Raw genomic sequence first — 13,997 nt, 5'->3', positions numbered from 1 at the left:
ATTCATATCACTGCACCATGTGGATACAATGCACAAACTCCAAGTTTTAGCCATATGGCCCAACAGATCATCTCAGGGATTAATTGCAAAAGCAGAACTCAGATTTGGGGCCTGAGTTAAGAAAAAACACTGTTTATTACCATATTATTGTATAGTTTAGTTTCATATGTTCATGTTAGAAATTTTCTGATGTTAATGCAAGTCAAAATCAGAATGCTTTCACACAGCTGCAAAATTTGTATTCTTTAGCCTTTCAGATGTTTTTAAAATTAAAAAAGAAAATACATGCATCATTAACTGGAAACCTTATTTATCTGGTAATTTGTTTTAATAAAGGTATTCTGTGGTTGCATAGCCTATATAGAATTTATCAGCAGAAACAGCTGCTGGTAAGAAAAGCTGTAAGTTTTTTCATATTGTCCTACAATGTTAACAACTCAAGGGAACTCATCATTTAAACATTACTATGCACTATGCATTAAGCACCCAACACAGCACTTGCTCTTTGCATTTTAGATTACATTATCATCACTGGAAGTCCTAGCTTCACCAGGAAAACGTATTCTAACTTGTATAAAATCTTCTCGCTAAAAACAAGATACGTTTTCAGTCTACTTCACTATAATCCCCATAGCAAAAACTCAAATACAGCATTGCATAAATTTTTGTGCCTGTACAGCGTACGCCCTAAAACATGTTATTGATCTCTTCTGTTCAATAGGAGCAACAGAGTTACAGGAACGACTCTTAACTGGAAACCACAATGTTAAGGTCATTGCTTGAAAACATAGGGTTTTGTTAAGTAGATATTACAGCAAAAACCTGCACAACTCTTGAGCACAAACTGAAATGTTTATCTCCAAGGTTATTTTGGAATTCATTTAAAGGGAGATGAAAACACTATTTCAATGTCAGCAACCATGATTAGGTACTCTGAAGGCAAAAATCAATTTTGTTAGAATTTGACTTATACACAAGCATCCAGTTCTACATGCTTTGATCCTTTGTCAGGATATTTGTTTGTTACATAGTGATAATAAGGATAATTCCAGCCTGAGCTGGAAGTCATATTTGGGAATATTAAACCATACTGAATTACAGAACCATAAAGCTAGGCTTGACCTGTCTCTGTGGTCTTACAACCACCACAGACAGAATCTTGAGGAACACACTGTTCCTTCTGTGTCTCTACCACTTCTACCACTGCCATGCTTTCATCTGCTTTATTAGGGTCCTCCCTAATAACACTACAACACTTATTACCACCACTATCCAAAGCGGAACATCAGCCCTTTAAATTAAGATCCAAAAGCACTGGGTTGAAACCTGGATGTAATAAACAACATTTTTTTGTTCTTATGAAGAATGTAATCCTATTGCTGAAGTTCTTTCATTATTCGATAAAAACACTAATATTCTGGCCATACATTTGGTAAAGTTGCTATATCTGTACAGCACCTAAGCTGGTCAGGAATGCTGTCCTTGGAAGACAGTAACCTTTTGCTTGAGGAAGTTCTAGATAAGAGAATGATTTCTTGAAGAGGCTATATGCAACTATTTCTTACACAAGTGATTTTAGGAAGTAAATAAGAAAAATAACTCAAGAAAACAAGAACATCTATAGTGAGAAGAAACCACTCAATCTCCTTGAGACAAGTTTTGTTTGTTCCACATTTTTAAACACTTTAGAAAACAAAAATCCTTGTCCTTGAAGTCAGAATAGAGGAGAGCAAACAAGAAACAAGTTTTCTTAAATCACAGAAAGACAATTTATGCAATGAGGACATTAAATGACTCAGGATGAGAGAAAAGTTTACATTTTAGTAAGACTGTCATTTAAGATTTCCCAGGTCCTAAGCTGATACTATAACTATAGTCCATCTGTTGGAGGGTTTTGATAAATGCAGAGTTTGAGAGCAGTTTAAAACACTGGAGGTTAAACTTAACTGACTAATCTGTCAGTTTTCTAATACTGCCATTTTACATAAGGGAAATTAAGCTGAAATATACTTAAGCATATTCAGATTTTCAGAAGGTATTTCATGAGATTTCACCTTCAAGGTTGATTAGCAAATTAGGAACAAAGGGGTTAGTCAGGACTTGCAACTAGATAAGCACTGGCTCAAGAACTAGAGATAACATGCTTTCCTGTGTCTTCTGAATTGTGAAGAACAGTCATTTGAAAATGTTTAGAAAATAAAAAAATACATAACAGGCCACATCAATTGTCAAGAGAAAAGTATTAAATGTAATTTTTTTCTGCTACGGAGTATGAGGCCCCATAGCTAGAGAAGTGGCATAAATTTATCACAAGCATAGCAAAGCTGGCTGCCTCTTCTACAGCAAACAGGAATGAGTGGCCCCAGCTACCTCCCACCCAAACAGAAGGGAGAGTAACAATGCATCCTGGGGCAGCCACAAACCACTCGTCTCACCCAGTACTGTCATCTGAAAGAAATACCTGAGTGGGATTTCTAACAAATCCTTCTTTAAGTATCCAGGCTCATGGTAAGCCAGTGAAAGACATGTTGAATGGGTTTCTGTGATGCTTCCTCTGGGATCTGTCTGCTACTTTCATTAATGACCTTGATGGCAGAGTAGAGAACACATTTATTAAATTTCCAGGTGACACGAACACATAAGGGCTGTGAGGATAAAAGGCTGAAGACAAGCAAAGAGAAAATTGACATACTGCAGAAATAGTTGAAAGTACACAATTCAAAAAATGTAAAAGTACATCAAAAATACTCATCCACATGGAGGTAATGGGAACAGGCTTCTTGGTCACGGTGTTTTAGAAAGAATTAATCAGTGATGACAAGTGAGCAGGAGTCACTAGCACCACACTATAATGGAAAACAATATATACACACCATAGGAGGATGCAGCCTTTCTACTCTCCACCTTCACTATTGATCAAGTGGAAACAACAGGCTTAAGCCACAGAAAGGAAAGATTTTAGGGAGATCATCGAGAAAATTGACAATGTCCAAATGGACATGAGAATCAAGAGTTTAAAGATAAGTCTCATCAGTGGAAACCTAAGAATTCATTACACAGCAATTTCTTAAGAATGGCTAATTCTTCATTCAATACCTAAGAGGAATAGTAAGTTACAGGAAAGACCTTCATCCAACCTCATTTTCTCTGATTTAGAGTGGCCTCCATCATTTACATTAGAAGGCTGCTCTCCCCACTCCCTCTGTATGGCAAGTAGAAAAAACAGGCTTTTACTCCGAAGCACTTTCCACAAAGACTGTCTCTCATGACTACAAGAAGCCTAGAGATGAGTTTTCTGATTCAGGCTGTTAATGAAATGCCTACATTTAAGCAGTGTGAACAGAATACTATGGCTCCATGTGGTTTGAAAAAACTTGTGTATGTGGCACAGCAGTTAACTGAGACCTCTGTGGCTGCCTTAATATACTTCTAAACAATAAATTGGACTTATGTTAGTAAGGGAACAAATAAGTTGTCACAAGGAGGAGGGGTAAGAAAGCTCTCACTACTGGAGAGTTCCTCCCAAATCTGCATCAACAACTGAACAATAGATGAAATACTAAGACCTGAACAGATTTCAAACATCTCTGTAATTGGTTCAACAGAAGGAGAATGCAGTTCAGTGCAAATTAATTCAGCAACAAACAACCAATCACCCTATGCACTAATCAAAAAGAGTCTGAAAGGTCTTGTGAGAAAATAGTTATGACTGGTAGTCAAACACTGTTGTAGTTTTGTTGATTATGTTGTTTTGATTTTAATAGCAGAAGAGTAGCACAGCTGTCAGATCTGTGGTGTCCTGGCCACACCACTACTGCTGGCTTAGCACCATATGACATCAAAATTTTACAGCCTTTGGAGATCAGAGTGTGAAAAGTATTTAAAGGAGCTGTATGTTTTCATTTTGGAAGGAAAAAAATTGAAAGAAAATTAAGCTGGGCTAAAAGACATGTTTAGTAATATAACTAATAAGAGTGAAAAGAAACAAAGTCAGATCATCAGATAGTGCCTGAGAGGACACAGACAAGAACACCATGAAAATTTACAATAACATCCCAAAAATCCTACAAACATTTCCAAAAAGTAATACACACTAAAATTATTTGATATGTTTAGATTTGAGTTAGCATGACTCAGATTCCTCCCTGAATATTTCCTCCTCCCCGCCACCCCCCACCCCGCCCAATATCCACAGTATCAAGTCTTATCTTTCTTATCTTCTAAATTTCATGCTAAAATTTCTAGGGGCTCCAGTAGGAAGAGCTTCAGCCAAACACATCTTTAAGGTATTCCCTTGGCAGACAAATCTGTTTCCTAAGGGCATTCCTCATTTACTGTTTTCCATCCTGTTTTATGATATCTATTCTCTTTTCTTCTGGGAAATACTTACTGCAGGCCAAGATCTTTCAGTTTGCATTTATTACAAAAATCAACAGACTGCATTTATTTGCCACTGTAGCTCTTCTGAGATAATCCAAAAACCAGAGAATAGGTTTTAGAAGAATAAATATCTTTGGTTGCCAGCCTATCAAAGAGGATGTTTCCAGAATTATACATAATAAACAGAAACAGTAGAGCTCCATCTTTGCTTTAGAGTTTCATGCATATCGGTAAACATTTTATATACACACACATTGATACCATAAGGCATGTTTTAGTCTACCTTTGTGATCATTTTCTTATGCTTTATTTCCAGTACAAATAAAAATACCACAAAATATTCATGTACTTACTACCCTTACATTTCTTAAAGCTTGTTTTCTACACTGTAGAAATATAAACAATTTGATACCATGAGATCACATGAAAGAGACGTTTCCTTGCTGTTACTTAAGTCCCACCAAAAGCAAAATGCAAAGCTATTGAAAGGAAATTCAACCTTTTCCTGAGACAGAAACCAACCTATTGAACATGAATTACAGTCAGGAAAACCATTATTACTGGGCTCTTACCTTCTCTACTTGTACTTTCACTCACCAGTGACATAAGACAGTAAGACAGACAGGTGTTATTGCCAGTATTTCACAGATAAAAGAAACTAAGTAGTAGAGCCCAGAAATTATTTGCATGAGTAATACAGGGCCAAGCATTGACTCAGATTTCTTCACTCCCAGCTTTACACTGTATGATACTAATTTTCCAGTTTCCTCTTTACTGCTTGTTGCATCCTAAATCTCCAATACAGCATGCTGGTGAAAGTCAGGGTAGATCTCTCCATGGTTATTAGGACTCCCAAGGCCATAGAAGTGGTTAGTAAATTAGAGAACATTCTTTAATTCCCTAACTACTAACCAAGATAGATGGGTATCTCTGGGTCAGACTGACCTTTCTTCCCTCTAATTTTGTTTTCCTCATTTTTCAAATGAATTCTGGCAAAAAAAAAAGCCCCTCTTCCCCAGGAAGTCTTTTTGCATGAAGAGAGCTCTAGGGACTCCAAGATGCCATCCACCACCATATATTAACAATTATATTAGGCTTCAATCCGTAGGACTTCACAAACCATACAAGGGGTTTGCAATCCTGTTTGTTAAATTTCCATCTAAGGTGAAGATATTACTGTCTTTCAGAGTAAATTCTACTGAGAAACATCTAGTTCCACCCAAACCAGGACTCCTGAGAGTCTTGTGTACCTGAAAAAAATTAAATAGGAGTATTTTGTACTTATTCAACCAAAGAGTCAATTCAGCATAAGAAAAGCATCTGTCTGTGACAGAAAATAATCTTATGTCTGATTTTACTCTGTACTCAGGAGTATCCAAAACAGTAATCATAACTAACTCTGTATGAGCTGTCAGACTGCAACAATATTTGTCTCAGTTAATTACTTTTGAGAGTTAAGATTTATTAATTTTTTCCTCCAAGATTTACACACCACTGGGATTATTTTTTTTTAATAAGACTGTCAAAGACTGAGAGCAGACACATCCAGACCATGCATAGTGACAATTCAAAGTCACTATGTAGTTCATAGAAGCAGCAACAAGATGTGGCTTTGATATGTTGGCTATAACAAATAGCTTTAAACAGAAGCTGAATTAGTAGGTGAATTACTCCAACAGCCAAAACTCACCTATCCATTTTCAAGATAAACCAGAGTTCACACAAAACAATTCTGCGCATACTTTTGTGATTTCTATTTTTGATTTTCTTCGGAAAGAGATATATCCACAGATAGAGTGTTTGTTAACATCTGCTGCATTTAGAGCATGGCTTTAATTTTTAAAAGGTAGGAAATATTTGGGATGGCTTTTGAATTCAGTGTATCATCTCTTTCTTGTCATGTCAATGAGAACTTGCCCAGCTGAAAAATTGATGTTGGCTGGAAGTCAGGGGTGAGCTCTGTGTGGCCTCATTTCAGCTGTTGTTCACCTTGTTCTGGAGCCTGGCACAGGTTTCCCTTCACTGAATCTTTGCATCATTTCTTGCATGTATTTCAAAATTATTTTTTTTAAGCTTTTGTAAATTATATGTCCCCACCAGGACCGAATGAGCCATTCACAATGAAAACTGCACCAATATGATTTCGGCTTTTTCTGTCTGCAGATTACCCGTGAACAAGTTACAGAAACCTCTAGTGAATTTATTATTCTGAAGTACTAAAAGTTTCTTATGAGTAATTAATCAGATTTGCAAGCTGCTTGCAAGTATTTCACTGAAGTTGTGCATTCTCTGCTCTGCTGGTTAGTTTTCAAAGTTGTATCATACTGCTTTTACTGTTTTATTGGGTCTGTTATGAGTTGACACCAGTTGACTTAAAAACTACGTTCACAGATACATAAGTTTTAAATTATGTACTTGAGTGTAAAAATTAAAATCCACAGATAAGAACTGGAATTATTTTACCATTTCAAAGAATATTGTAATATTTGTGCTTAACACTGTATTTCTACTAATCTGCTTGTAAAATTTCCATACCAGCTATCACAGAAACTAGCTCCCAAAGTTACAGGACAGCGGCCACTGGAAAGCCATCTTAAAATTGAAGCGACTATTTGCTATTTCAGTGTTGTGCTAGTTCTCACCTTAGTTTTTAAGGCCTAACCAAGTAAGTGATTAATACATAATCTGTATTATTAAACTGTTTTCCTTCCTCCTGGATGATTAATGAATAGACTAAAGACACCGCATTTCTTCTTAAAATCTTCAGCATAATTTTAATCCATGTTTCAGCTCTAACAGCCAAGTCAACCTGATTTTTCTCAACTATCCCAAAACTGTCAAACGTTTCCTGAAATCGGGACATTTTATGTCTGTTACACCTTAATTCAATAAAACCTCATAATTGTAAAAATCATTGTGTTGTTTTTAGTGATTAGCTCTTCATAAAAGCATCTTCATCACACTCAAGTAAAAGTAACTGCTAAAATACTGAGAACCTAAACAGCTATTCTAACTGAAATGAAGAGATTAGGCACCTGAGAATAAGATATAGCTGCTATATCCCATGACTATGGGTTAAATCCTTCTCCCTTGTCCAACAGAAAATGCTTCTCTCAGTCATGAAGAGGTGCAAACTGCAGTGGGTTCAAGCTACCCCTTGTTCTCTTCCCATCTTATTAAGGTTTCTTCAGAGACCCAGAGACTCACCGCAGCAAAATCACCACTAAGTTTCATGCAAGTACAGGTTATCATCTCAGGCAGAAAGTAACCTAACTATGCTCAACTTTTGATAATTTAGTTAGACCAACAATTCTTGAACTAATTAATTTATAAAATTAACTACATATTTTTAAATTCTACCAAAGTCAAAACTTGCTTTGCAAATGCCTTCTTCACTTGTGCTGTCAAGGCCAGCTCACACCTCAGCATTCAGAGGAGTACAAATACCCTTATCAACACCCCACCAATACCTCTTCTGAATTTCAAATATAATTGAAAGTACGTATTTTGAGAATAGACAATGGATAACTATTCTCAATGTATTTTGAGAATAGTCAAAGGACAGCTATAGATCTTTCCCCTTGAACACCTTAGTTATGATGAGACTGAACTAGCAGGATCCTGACCTGTTAGAGCAGCTGTGTGCCAGACTTTTTTATTTAAAGGAGATGGGATAGGAAATGTAAGAGGGAAAAAATTAGGCCTAACTCAGAATTAGTCCACTGATAATTTTTTGCAGTTCAGAGGAGATATAACAGTTGAGAGAAATCATTTTTCCATCCACATAAATACTTTTAAAGCCACTGATATGTCTGGAAGCATTTCTTGCACATGATTGCAGGCAGTCTGGGGAGCCCATAAAAATAGAAGCTAGTCATGAATAATTTTCACAAATTGTACAAGGACAATGAAGATAGAGAATTAGACTTAATAAGCAATACTATGAGGTTCCTTCATAGAACAATACCCTCACAACATTATGATTTATAACATCTGATACCAGCAGAACTAATGAAATACAGCTTCTCATGCGTTTATATTCCTTACTGCTATACAATCCAACATCATCAAACGCCACATTCTCCCCCACAGAAGCATGTACCCCCCGGCAGCATGTATCCCACTATTTCCCCTCCCCAGCCCACGTACTCCCTAACAACCCTCCTATCCACACAACACCCTTCATCCTGCTGACAGGCCCCATTTGCCAATGGAGCAAGCACAGAGAAGGCTGGGGCATGCAGAAGAATCATCACTGTATAGGGGCACAACTGGACACCAACCATCAAAGCCCGAGGAATGCTGATTTCGAATAAGGTCACAGTTTTAAAAACTTGTGTGAATTTACCTGTCTTTGAGACTCTTCACACTGTATCAAAGATGTCCTGGAGTTCAATGGTACGGTCAGAAAAAAGACAGAAGTCTGACGCCACCAGCTTATTTCCTTAAGAAATCCTATCAAATAAAAAGAAAAGTTAGATATTAACACACAAAAAGCACCTCGATATTATGGTACATTGTACCAAACTGCAAACATCATTACTGAACAACACAAGGGTCAGAAGTACAGGACAATGACAGAAGTTGCAGAGCAAGATGACAAAGATGATGAAATCTGCCAAAATCTGGATCACTTTGTTGTGGCAAAACTTATCCAAAAACTTCATAGCTAGCAGCTTACTGGGATGTGGAAATGGACAAATATATAAATAAGGAATGGGTTTACATGTTCAAGTCCCCTAAGAATCTGAAAAGAAATTTAATGTTTTACTCAGAAGAGGAGAACAAGAATGTTCCAAAGAGGAAGTTCAAAGGGTGAACACATTAGACCCCATTAACTGATAGAGAAGGAAGAGAAGTTTCCAGCTTATTTCTCAACCTAGAGAAAAAGCACTAAAGAAAATAAATAATAAAAAGATGAATGAAAGCTGAAATTCAGATTGAAAATGAGACATGGATTTTAAACCATGGGAAGAGTTATAATAGAAAAACATTTCCAGGAGATACAGGAGGTACTCTGCTTTCTGAAATATTTAAATAGTCTGTGGATTACTTTCAAACAGGTAATCTCTTATCCAGGAACAAGGTTGCAAGAAATAATGCAATAATCATAACTTGTTATCATGTGCTATATGAATATGACATGACCATGGTTTGGCCTTCAGTCTTTGAAGTACACTTTATTCATTTATAAATCTGTTGATATAGACACACATGAAAAATACTTTTCATCCCTTCTAGCAACAAAGAGTAGTATCCATTGTGAGATGGTCTTGTTTTATTTTGGAGAGTCAGAAGCCCTATAACAAGGCAGAAAAAAAATAGAGTAGAAAATCGAACTTATTTGAGGCTTGGTTCTAATTGATAGCCACCTTAAGAGAAGCTCAGCAGGATGCACAGCTTGCCTGGAAAATCACTGCTATGGTTGAGCAAGATGGGCAGGGGTAGAGGAGAAAACACACAGGAAGGATTCATATGCTGAAGGGAGGTGGGCGAAGAAAACAAAACCTTCATTTTTTAAAGGCATTTTTTCCCAAAAAAATCATTTTAAGTAAATATTAAATGCTGAAAGCATTACATTCTCCCTGAAAGCAAAAATAGGAGCAAGTTCACAGGACTGCAACAACTCTTCTGTAATGAAATTCAGAGCTATGAGACCAGCTCTCTTCAGAGCTCAAGATCACAAGGAGGAAAGTGCTTGGGACATCCAGACCGCAGACCTGTCAGATATAATCTGATCATGTTATTAAACAGGGGCTACGTATTCCCCACCAAAGCATAGCATGGGAGTGGATTATGACTGAATATAGCAGATTGCTTTGGGCCCTGGTATGCACCAGCCATTCACATCTAACAGGACACTCTGCTGCTTCCTTCCCAAGCAGAGGAACAGGGCACAGTCAAGTAATTTCTGTGAAAACAGAAGTGTGAATTTGAATGTCAGCTCTGGGTTTGAACAAATGTCTGCCCTTTCAAGATGACACACGTGAAAATGATACCTGACCATTTAAGCTAGGAAATCAAAACCAGCTGGACTGTGTGCTATCCACCTCACTATGCTGCTGCTTGCTGAATTTTGGCAGTGGTAAGTTCTTGACATTATCCTGATGGGCTGCTCAGAGCCATGACAGACCTTTGATTTGACAGACACTTACAGAGTAACCCACTTTACTAAATAAATCACATTTTCTCCTGATATCATATTAATCAGATCTAAAACCCCTCGATAAAGTAATAATCAAGGAAGACATACACGCACCATAAGAATATAGCATACATGAAGCAGGAAAATGCCATTTCCATGAATTAGGATTCCAAGCACTTGAGTAGTTATCATCTTCATATGAGGGAACATAGCATTTGTATGTTTAATTTCTGTGGCAACTATATAGAAAGATCTCCACTTACTGCCATTTTTAAACCACTTCAACCACCTTTTTATTAATACATGACAATTCAAATTAGATTGCTTGGGGAGTATAATTCCAATTTACGCTCAGTATGCTGAATACAGTTTTAAAAACCTTTTGTTTTCTTATTCATATTCTCATGTGTTGACATTCTTAAGTGTTGATTTTTCTCTAATAGAAAATTAATAAAGGCTTATTTCTTTTCAATTATTGTCTATGTGGTAATGTGAAAATTGTAGACTTGGTACAACTGAAAAGCCTGCAGTAGAAGAAAGCTATATATTATCTACTCCCACTATTGCAACATTTAGTCTTTAGATAAAAGGAAACATCTTACTCATTTTGGACTGGTTAATAATTACCTCTTAATACATTCTCAAGACAAATTTCCACTGAAGATCTGCACTATTAGGTTTGACAGCAATATAATGGAAATAACAAACAGCTTGCAACCCTAGATAACAATTTTATAGATACAAATTTCAGACCATATGTACTGCTGCATATTACTCCTGTTTCACCAGAAGCATGTTACTAATTTTTAGTTGCAAGTAAAATGAAATGACTGTTTAGTTATATCACTGTAAAAATAGTTTTTTGGTGAGATACACACAAAGTTTATGTCAAGTAATAATGTTTTTTAAAAATAGACATCTGAGCAACTGTGCAACTTCTAACACCAGTTATACAAGATTTTCATGTTTCTTCCCATCTCATAAAAGCATTCCCTGAAATATTATTTTTAATATAGTAAATGACACAGAAAAAAACTGAAGGACATAGGAAGTGAAGATGTGTATGAAACACACAAGAATGAAAAGCAGGTACAGAATCCAGCCACCTGGGAGAGGTTTCATAGCTCTGCCATGCAGCTTCCTACACAATTTGGACATCACATTCCAGCCAGACTCTCAGTTCCTCCTCCCATACTGGGAGATGATTGTGAATTTCTGCAACATGGCAGGCAGATATGACTATTTGCACTGTTATGCTCCCAAGAGGCAAAGCCATTGTCATTCTAGAAATCACAAAAATCACTTTTATATAGATATATATTATTGTGTGAGTGCTAAGACAGGAGCTACTTTAAGTGTCATTAGAACAACTACTCAATGCTTCGAGAAAAGCAGCTAAGCAAATTAATATATAAAGTGTCAAATGTCACTAACTGGTATTATACTTCTGTTTATAATGTTAATTAATTTGCTTGTTCTAATTTCTACATCAGTTTGTCACCTGCATATTATTCACTTAGACATTGGAAGGGATAAACCTACTCTTATTGATTGCAAATCTGAGGCAAAACCCACTGAAGTAAACAAAAAACTAAATTATTTTAAATTTCTTTATATGAATTGAATGAACTTAATAGTCAAATTATATTTCCTTAAAATATCCAGTTATTACATCAAAATTATTTCCTGTATGTGTCTTTCTTCACCTTATATGTATGGATCAATGACGTTTTACCTTTAGATTCCCCTTCTAGCTGTTAAAAACTAGATATTACTACATATTACACAATTTTTTTTAAACTATAGGAGAATTACAGTAATTAACTTTGTACCAATTACCAGGGTGCATATTAATATTCATATACTTTTACAGAAAGAATTATCTTGAAATCTCACAGCAGGGATGGTTAAAATGATTCATTAATGTTCTGCACAGGTTTCTTTTCTAATTCATTAAGAAAATATTAGCATAATCATGTGAAATTAATTTTCTTTAAAAGGTTGATATAAGCAAGGGATTAAGGGGACTGGTACTAATAAAAGAAACATGGCTTGCACCATGCTCTTGGTCTCCAGAGGCTGACTATCATAGTTGAGGTATTACTTGCCAGTGCACTTTGATAATGAAGAAGAAATCAGAGATAGATGGAGCCAGTTGAACTGAGGATTTCATTTCCACATATACGGAAAAAAAAGCTCACGCATCCCGTCATTTTATTTCTCTGTTTTGTAAAGAGGTAGAGAAAAAACACATTACTCAACATGAACAAGAGTCTGAAAGAAAATAATAAAATGAAGCAATAGGCTACAAATGAGAAAAGCATCCAGAAAATGGAATACCTAATGGTAATAAGAAGGTGAATAGAAAGTTCAGCAACAAGAAGGAAAAGCGATCCAATTGAAAGGACCAGAGAGTGAAAGGTAAATAGCCTCCCCCCAAAAAAGTTTCAAGTAAGAAGAAAAAGCAATCTCAATAACAAATGGCAGTGAGAGAGTAATAGACTTCATTCATAGATTCACATAAAAAGGCATTTAGGTTAGAAGGACATTAAGATATCTTGTACTGTAAACCACAGTGCCTCTTCATAAATACAGCTGTGAAGCATCTGGGGAAAATAAATAAATACGGTTTGGAGATTACACTGAGTTAGATTAACGTCACCAAAACAAACCCGGGGAAGAATGCATTCTGTGAGCAAGACAGAGCTTTTTGTCAATGCTACAATACATCTAGCATTGCTCTTCCATTTCCTCACGGTGACTATTCTTTCAAGTCAGCTTTTAGCTCTGTAACAACACCAAGTTCAATAACACTCAAGCATGCTCCAGAGACAGAGAGCTGGTCGTCTACGAAGAAAGGCAATAAAAGCTTTTTAATTTTCTTGGTGAGGACGGTGCCAGACTGGCGGTTTATAACCAAAGGATATTCAAGGAGCTCATTATAAAGACAGATAGTTCTTCCCTCTGACCCTGTTCCTGACATCTAATCTTGGACTGGAATAGGCCCTGGTAGACTACTAAGCAACTCCTCCTGGGATGGGAAGTTTGGCACAATGTGACATTTGACATATTACTTTGTCATTAATGACTTTTTGGTACTCAAGCCTGAGCTACCCACCTTCACTTCTGCAAACTCCCCACACATACAGTTTCCTCCCAGATAGTTTTAGGCCTTCGGTAATGCATAGTAGACATTAACCCAAGGATGCTGGGGTAGTTCTGGTCAGACAAACCTAGACCTACAAGCAGGTATGCTTTGGGGCTCACCTTCCACTCCAAAATGCAGCATTAAGTCCTTGGTTTTCTTTCAACAAATAATTGATCATCTTGAAGAGACAACATGGTGCGGGACTGTGTATGGGGATGTACCTGCATAGTCTGGGGCCACTTCAGTTCCTGCTCAAAGTGAGAGCTACCAAACTCCCAGAAGGAAGAGCACACATCTTCATATGTCAAACAGGTATAACACCTG

The 13,997-nt window shown here is 36.6% G+C and overlaps 1 long non-coding RNA gene across 8 annotated transcripts in view; it reads right to left on the bottom strand.

The window, feature by feature from the left end:
* LOC121072476 overlaps positions 1–13,997 on the bottom strand; it is a 235,558-nt gene that overhangs the window by 174,312 nt on the left and 47,249 nt on the right. For all 8 annotated transcript variants that reach the window (XR_005821244.1, XR_005821246.1, XR_005821242.1 and 5 more), the window contains exon 2: positions 8,729–8,835. This is a non-coding gene — a long non-coding RNA (uncharacterized LOC121072476). The remainder of the gene's footprint in view (positions 1–8,728; positions 8,836–13,997) is intronic.

The sequence above is a fragment of the Cygnus olor genome, chromosome 6 (assembly GCF_009769625.2).
Source record: "Cygnus olor isolate bCygOlo1 chromosome 6, bCygOlo1.pri.v2, whole genome shotgun sequence".
NCBI classification, from domain to species: Eukaryota; Metazoa; Chordata; class Aves; order Anseriformes; family Anatidae; genus Cygnus; species Cygnus olor.
This window is presented reverse-complemented; position numbering and strand designations above follow the sequence as displayed.